Source organism: Felis catus, chromosome A1 (genome assembly GCF_018350175.1).
Source record: "Felis catus isolate Fca126 chromosome A1, F.catus_Fca126_mat1.0, whole genome shotgun sequence".
Lineage (NCBI taxonomy): Eukaryota > Metazoa > Chordata > Mammalia > Carnivora > Felidae > Felis > Felis catus.
Window position 1 is genome coordinate 112,878,207 of NC_058368.1, and position 8,043 is coordinate 112,886,249.

Here is an 8,043-nt window from a genome sequence, read left to right on the forward strand (position 1 = left end):
TTTGTTCTCATTTCCCACTATTTCTCAACGAGTCCTCTGTTTCAGTCAGACTAGTCGAGTCGTTGTCCCTGTAACAAGCTATACACTGTCTTTCCATGACTAACCCTCTAATGCCATTCTCTTTCTTACCCTCTTCAGTCAAGCTCAGTATTGCCCAAGTGTGCTTTGTGTATCTCCTAGTGTCAACAAAATTAGGTGGTAGCTCAAACTTTAAAAGAATTTAATATGTAAATCTTGAATAAATATGTGTTAGGGAATAAAATTATCACATCACACCCATGACTTCATGGATATCATTGTCCAGGGTGGGCTAGAGCAGATAATGCCACCACAGTGTCCCCAGACTGCATATTTACAGGTAATTCACATTATCAGTATATAAACGGAGTAGTCACACACTCTTGGCCAGACTGGTTCAGGAAGGGACACGTGGTTCCGTTCAGTCCAGTGAGAAGAGGTCTGCCAGGGACTTAAAGAAATGTCCTTTAATCTGAAGAGCCAGCCGACAGAAATGCAGCCTCCTCTCTCTCCCTCTTTCTCTCTCTTTCCCTCTCCCGACGTAGAGGCTGCACATAAAAAGACTGGAACTTCCATAATTTCTTGGGTACCATAAGGGAAGGCACCTGAGGACAAAGTCTCCATTGAGGACAAAATTGAGAGCAGTTCAGCAAGGTCTGTATTAAACATTTAACCAATTCCACATGGACTTACCATGAATTTCCATACCATTTAAGCCAGTTTGAGTTGGTGTCTTTGCCACTTCAGTCCACAACATCCTGACCGATTCAGTACCTATGATACAGATTGCTAATGCATCTCCATGCTTCCTCAGATTTTGTGTCTTGCTGGTCATAGTAGAAAAATGGCAGTAATGGTAACAACTGGCATAACTAGATAGTATGGCTCATATTCAGAGTCAGGGGCTCTGGAACCTTTGGCAGCATCAGCTCTACAGAGCTGAGGGGTCAGCCTCTTGGGAACTTGGAATCCATTTGCGGTGAGTGTAACAGTCCAGGATTTTTTGTAGATGATCCATGTCTATGGTTCCATCTTGACAGAACTACATGGAGATTTCATTTCTAGAAGCTGTCATTCATTTAGCAAGTGAAAAATGATGTCGGAGTTAGGATTTTGCTCTTTGTTTTTCTCTTGTGTTGGACCTATTAGCGGTGATTAAAAATCGAAACTTTACAGTGTCAGGGTGAGCCGGTGTTGAGCCTGTAAGTACTAGCGATGGCTGGTATTTGAATGGTTGCACTGGAAGTTAAATCTACTGATGACTGTGGGGCGCCTAGGTGGCTCAGTCGGTTAAGCGTCTGACTTCAGCTCAGGTCATGATCTCACAGTCAATGAGTTTGAGCCCCGCATCGGGTTCTGTGCTGGCAGCTCGGAGCCTGGAGCCTGCTTCAGATTCTGTGTCTCCCTCTCTCTGCCCCTCCCCTGCTCATGCTCTGTCTCCCTCTGTCTCAAAAATAAATAAAAACATTTAAAAAATTCGTTAAAAAAACTACTGACGACTGTGCTCAGGCAAGCCCTGTGGAAAGGCGGATACACACTAACACAACTTCTGTTTTGTTCTGAAGTTCCTGGACTTTCAGATAGAAAGATCTTTGGGGCGCCTGGGTGGCGCAGTCAGTTAAGCGTCCGACTTCAGCCAGGTCACGATCTCGCGGTCCGGGAGTTCGAGCCCCGTGTCGGGCTCTGGGCTGATGGCTCAGAGCCTGGAGCCTGTTTCTGATTCTGTGTCTCCCTCTCTCTCTCTGCCCCTCCCCCGTTCATGCTCTGTCTCTCTCTGTCCCAAAAATAAATAAACGTTGAAAAAAAAATTTAGAAAGATCTTCAACGTGCATTACAAATCAAATATCCTCACCCACAGCATGGCACTCTTTCACAGTCAATCCACCTCCATAAAATAATGAAAATATGCATGTTTTAGGCAAGCCATAAAAGTTTCATTCACATAACAGGTGCTGGTGAGAAAGAAAATGAAGAAGTGGTAAGGCACACATGAGCAAAATGTATCATCTTTTCAGCTCCACAGATAACCTGCTGGCTGGGAATTAGTTTAGCATTCCTGGGCAATAGAAAAAAGAAACCACATTTATCACATTATTTATTTTTATTATTTTTTTTAATGTTTATTTATTTTTGGGAGAAAGGTACAGAGCATGAGCAGGGGAGGGGCAGAGAGAGAGAGGGAGACAGAGTCTGATTTGGGAGCTCCAGGCTCCGAGCTATCAGTACAGAGCCCAATGCAGGGCTCAAACTCATAAACCATGAGATCATGACCTGAGCCAAAGTCAGATGCTCAATGGACTGAGCCACCCAGGCACCCCTATCAAATTATTTAAAATAGCCGTGGTGTGGAAACACCTTTCATGTCCATCCACAGACGAATGGATAAAGAAAATGCGGTATATACCTACAGTAGAATGTTTTTCAGCCTTAAAGAAGGAAATTTGGGGCATCTAGGTGGTTCAGTCAGTTGAGTGTCCAACTTTGGCTCAGTTCATGGTCTCACGGTTCGTGGGTTTGAGCCCTGTGTCAGGCTCTGTCTTGACAGCTCAGAGCCTGGAGTCTGCTTCAGATTCTGTGTCTTTCTCTCTCTATGCCCCTCCCGAGCTTGTGCGCACATTCGCTCACTCACTCGCTCTCTCTCTCTCTGTCTCAAAAATAAACAAATAAACTTAAAAGAAATAGAAGGAAATTCTGCCCTATAAGAAACTGTGGGTGAACCTCGGATTATGCTAAGTGAAATAAGGCCACCTCAGAAAGACAAAACTGCATGATAAGTTACTTACAGTGGTCACAGTCATAGAAACAGAGGATAAAGTGAGCAGGATCCAGGGGCTGGGGATGAGGGAAATGAGATGTAGTTGTTAAACTGTCACTTGTGATAGATGAATCTGCTGTACAACACTGTGTTTGTACTTAACAACACTGTATTGTGCACTTAAAAATCTGTTCAGAGGGTAGTTCTCATATTAAGTGTTTTTAATACAAAACAAAAACAGAGGCAGGAGGCAATGTTTATTACTGTGATTGTGGTGACAGTTTCATGAGAAAATTCCAATCTCTGAACTCATCAAATTGTAGACATTAAATAAGTCCAAAGAGTTTTTGTATAACAATGATACCTCAGTAAAGCTGCCTTTGAAAAAAACTATCATTTATAATCCTGTTTACACATAAACATTTTAGGAGTGTGCACGATTGCTTTTTGTAAATTACAGAATTTTTACATTTAGCTTGTTGTCTATGCAGTTGACACATAGAAAGGTCTGACTAGAACTGGTCATGACTTTTTTTTTTAACTTTATTTTTTATTTTTTTAAATTTACATCCAAATTAGTTAGCATATAGTGAAGCAATGATTTCAGGAGTAGATTCCTTAGTGCCCCTTGCCCATTTAGCCCATCCCCCCTCCCACAACCCCTCCAGTAACCCTCTGTTTGTTCTTCATATTTATGAGTCTTTTCTGTTTTGTCCCCCTCCCTGTTTTTATACTGTTTTTGCTTCCCTTCCCTTACATTCATCTGTTTTGTCTCTTAAAGTCTTCATATGAGTGAAGTCATATGATTTTTCTCTTTCTCTGACTGACTAATTTCACTTAGCGTAATACCCTCCAGTTCCATCCACGTAGTTGCAAATGGCAAGATTTCATTCTTTTTGATTGCCGACTAATACTCCATTGTACATATATACCACATCTTCTTTATCCATTCATCCATCGATGGACATTTGGGCTCTTTCCATACTTGGGCTATTGCTGATAGTGCTGCTATAAACATGGGGGTGCGTGTGTCCCTTCGAAACAGCACACCTGTATCTCTTGGATAAATGCCTAGGAGTGCAATTGCTGGGTCGTAGGGTGGTTCTATTTTTAGTTTTTTGAGGAACCTCCATACTGTTTTCCAGAGTGGCTGCCCCAGCTTGCATTCCCACCAACATGAAAAAGAGATCCTCTTTCTCCGCATCCTCGGCAACATCTGTTGTTGCCTGAGTTGTTAATGTTAGCCATTCTGACAGGTGTCAGGTGGTATCACATTGTGGTTTTGATCCGTATTTCCCTGATGATGAGTGATGTTGAGCATTTATTCATGTGTCGATTGGCCATCTGGATGTCTTCTCTGGAGAAGTGTCTATTCATGTCTTTTGCCCATTTCTTCTCTGGATTATTTGTTTTTATGTGTGTTGAGTTTGATAAGTTCTTTGTAGATTTTGGATACTAACCCTTTATCTGATATGTCATTTGTAAATATCTTCTCCCATTCTGTCAGTTGCCTTTTAGTTTTGCTAATTGTTTCCTTCACTGTGAAGAAGCTTTTATTTTGATGAGGTCCCAGTAGTTCATTTTTGCTTTTGTTTCCCTTGCCTCTGGAGACGTGTTGAGTAAGAAGTTGCTGTGGCCAAGATCAAAGAGGTTTTTGCCTGCTTTCTCCTCAAGGAGTTTGATGGCTTCCTGTCTTACATTGAGGTCTTTCATCCATTTTGAGTTTATTTTTGTGTCTGGTGTAAGAAAGTGGTCCAGGTTCATTCTTCTGCATGTCACTGTCCAGTTTTCCCAGCACCACTTGCTGAAGGACTGTCTTTATTCCATTGGATGTTCTTTCCTGCTTCATCAAAGATTAGTTGGCCATACTTTTGTGGGTCCATTTCTGGGTTCTCTATTCTATTCCATTGATCTGAGTGTCTGTTCTTGTGCCAGTACCATACTGTCTTGATGATTACAGCTTTGTAGTATAGCTTGAAGTCTGGGATTGTGAGGCCTCCTGCTGTGGTTTTCTTTTTCAAGATCGCTTTGGCTATTTGGGGTCTTTTCTGGTTCCATACAAATTTTAGGATTATTTGTTCTAGCTCTGTGAACAATGCTGTGTTACTTTGATAGGAATCACGTTGAATATGTAGATTGCTTTGGGTAGTGTCGACATTTTAACAATATTTGTTCTTCCTATCCAGGATCATGGCATCTTTTTCCATTTCTTTGTGTCTTCTTCAATTTCTTTCATAAGCTTTCTATAGTTTTCAATGTATAGATTTTTCAGCTCTTTGGTTAGATTTATTCCTAGGTATTTTATGGGTTTTTGGGCAACTGTAAATGGGATCGATTCCTTGATTTCTCTTTCTGTTGTTTCATTGTTGGTGCATAGGAATGCAACCGATTTCTGTGCATTGATTTTATATCCTGCAACCTAGCTGAATTCATGAATCAGTTCTAGCAGTTTTTTGGTGGAATCTTTTGGGTTTTCCACATAGAGTATCATGTCATCTGTGAAGAGTGAAAGTTTGACCTCCTCCTGGCTGATGTGGATGCCTTTTATTTCTTTGTGTTGTCTGATTGCAGAGGCTAAGAATTCCAATACTATGTTGAATAACAGTGGCGAGAGTGGACATCCCTGTCTTGTTCCTGACATTAGGGGGAAAGCTGTCAGTTTTTCCCCATTGAGGATGATATTAGCATTGGGTTGTTCATATATGGCTTTTATGATCTGGAGGTATGTTCCTTCTATTCCTGCTTTCTTGAGGGTTTTTATCAAGAAAGGTTGCTGTATATTGTCAAATGCTTTCTCTGCATCTATTGAGAGGATCATATGGTTCTTGTCCTTTCTTTTATTGATGTGATGAATCACGTTAATTGTTTTGTGGATATTGAACCAGCCCTGCATCCCAGGTATAAATCCCACTTGGTCGAGGTGAATAATTTTTTTAATGTATTATTGGATCCGGTTGGCTAATGTCTTGTTGAGGATTTTTGCATCCATGTTCATCAGGAAATTGGTCTATCGTTCTCCTTTTTAGTGGGGTCTCTGTCTGGTTTTGGAATCAAGGTAATGCTGGCTTCAAAGAAAGAGTTTGGAAGTTTTCCTTCCATTTCTATTTTTTGGAACAGTTTCAAGAGAATAGGTGTTAACTCTTCCTTAAATGTTTGGTAGAATTCCCCTGGAAAGCCATCTGGCCCTGGACTCTTGTTTTTTGGCAGATTTTTGATTACTAATTCGATTTCCTCACTGGTTATGGGTCTGTTCAAATTTTCTATTTCTTCCTGTTTCAGTTTTGGTAATATATATGTTTCTAGGAATTTGTCCATTTCTGCCAGATTGACCATTTTATTGGCATATAATTGTTCATAATCTCTTATTATTGTTTTTATTTCTGTTGTGTTGGTTGTGACCTCTCCTCTTTCATTCTTGATTTTACTTATTTGGGTCCTTTCCTTTTCCTTCTTGATCAAACTGGCTAGTGGGTTATCAATTTTGTTAATTCTTTCAAAGAACCAGCTTCTGGTTTCATTGATCTGTTCTACTGTTTTTTTGGTTTCGATAGCATTAATTTCTGCTCTAATCTTTATTATTTCCTATCTTCTGCTAGTTTGGGGTTTTATTTGCTCCTCTTTTTCCAGCTCCTTACGGTGTAAGGTTAGGTTGTATATCTGAGATCTTTCTTCCTTGTTTAGGAAGGCCTGGATTGCTATTTACTTTCCTCTTATGACCGCCTTTGCTGCATCCCAGAAGTTTTGGGTTGTGGTGCTATCATTTTCATGACTTCCATATATTTTTTAATTTCCTCTTTAACTGCTTGGTTAGCCTATTCATTCTTTAGTAGGATTTTCTTCAGTCTCCAAGTATTTGTTACCTTTTGAAATTTTTTCTTGTGGTTGATTTCGAGTTTCATAGCATTGTGGTCTGAAAATATGCACAGTATGATCTCGATCTTTTTGTACTTACTTAGGGCTGATTTGTTTCCCAGTATATGGTCTATTCTGGAGAATGTTCCATGTGCACTGGAGAAGAATGTATATTCTGCTACTTTAAGATGAAATGTTCTGAATATATCTGTTAAGTCCATCTGGTCCAGTGTGTCATTCAAGGCCATTGTTTCCTTGTTGATTTTTTGATTAGATGATCTGTCCATTGCTGTGAGTGGGGTGTTGAAGTCTCCTACTATTATGGTATTACTATCAATGAGTTTCTTTATGTTTGTGATTAATTGATTTATATATTTGGGTGCTCCACATTTGGCACATAAATGTTTACAATTGTTAGGTCTTCTTGGTCTATAGACCCCTTGATTATGATATAATGCCCTTCTGCATCTCTTGATACAGTCTCTATTTTAAAGTCTATATTGTCTGATATAAGTATGGCTACTCCGGCTTTCTTTTGTTGACCATTAGCATGATAGATTGTTCTCTATCCCCTTATTTTCAATCTGTAGGTGTCTTTAGGTCTAAAGTGGGTCTCTTGTAAACAGCATATAGATGGATCTTGTTTTCTTATCCATTCTGTTACCCTATGTCTTTTGATTGGATCACTGAGACCATTGACATTTAGAGTGAGTACTGAAAGATATGAATTTATTGCCATTATGATGCTTGTAGAGTTGGAGTTTCTGGTGGTGTTCTCTGGTCCTTTCTAATGCTTTGTTGCTTTTGCTATTTATATATATATATATTTTTTTTTTCATCTTTTTTCCCCTCAGAGAGTCCCCCTTAAAATTTCTTGCAGGGCTGATTTAGTGGTCACAAACTCTTTTAATTTTTGTTTGTCTGGGACACTTTTTATCTCTCCTTCTATTTTGAATGACAGCCTTGCTGGATAAAGAATTCTTGGCTGCATATTTTTCTGATTCAGCACACTGAAAAAAATATGGAACGCTTCACGAATTTGCGTGTCATCCTTGTGCAGGGGCCATGTTTATCTTCTCTGTAGCGTTCCAAGTTTAGTGTATGTGCTGCCGAAGCGAGCACAAACCAGTCGTGACTCTTAAGGGAAGTGAGTTTTGGTCGTTTGGGAACCCAGGCCCCACTAGAACCCAGGTTCTAGTTCTTTACAGCCCACCAGCCAATGGAGAAAAAGAGAGAGGAACACATACTGGAAGTAAGAGCTGGATTGAAAGCAGCACACATCCCTTCCACTCACTTTCTACTGGCCAGAACTTACTCATAGGACCACATTAGCTTCCTGCTAAGCGTTTTGCCAGGGAAGTAAAGAGCTCATGGATTTTGGTGAGGACCAACTTTCTCTACACAGTTCTGGCTTTCTA

At 40.1% G+C, this 8,043-nt stretch overlaps 1 non-coding gene across 1 annotated transcript; it reads right to left on the bottom strand.

The window, feature by feature from the left end:
- Positions 1-7,640: 7,640 nt before the first annotated feature.
- LOC111556734 lies at positions 7,641-7,747 on the bottom strand. The gene has a single exon (XR_002736453.2). It is a non-coding gene; the product is annotated as a U6 spliceosomal RNA (small nuclear RNA).
- Between the last annotated feature and the right edge of the window lie 296 nt (positions 7,748-8,043).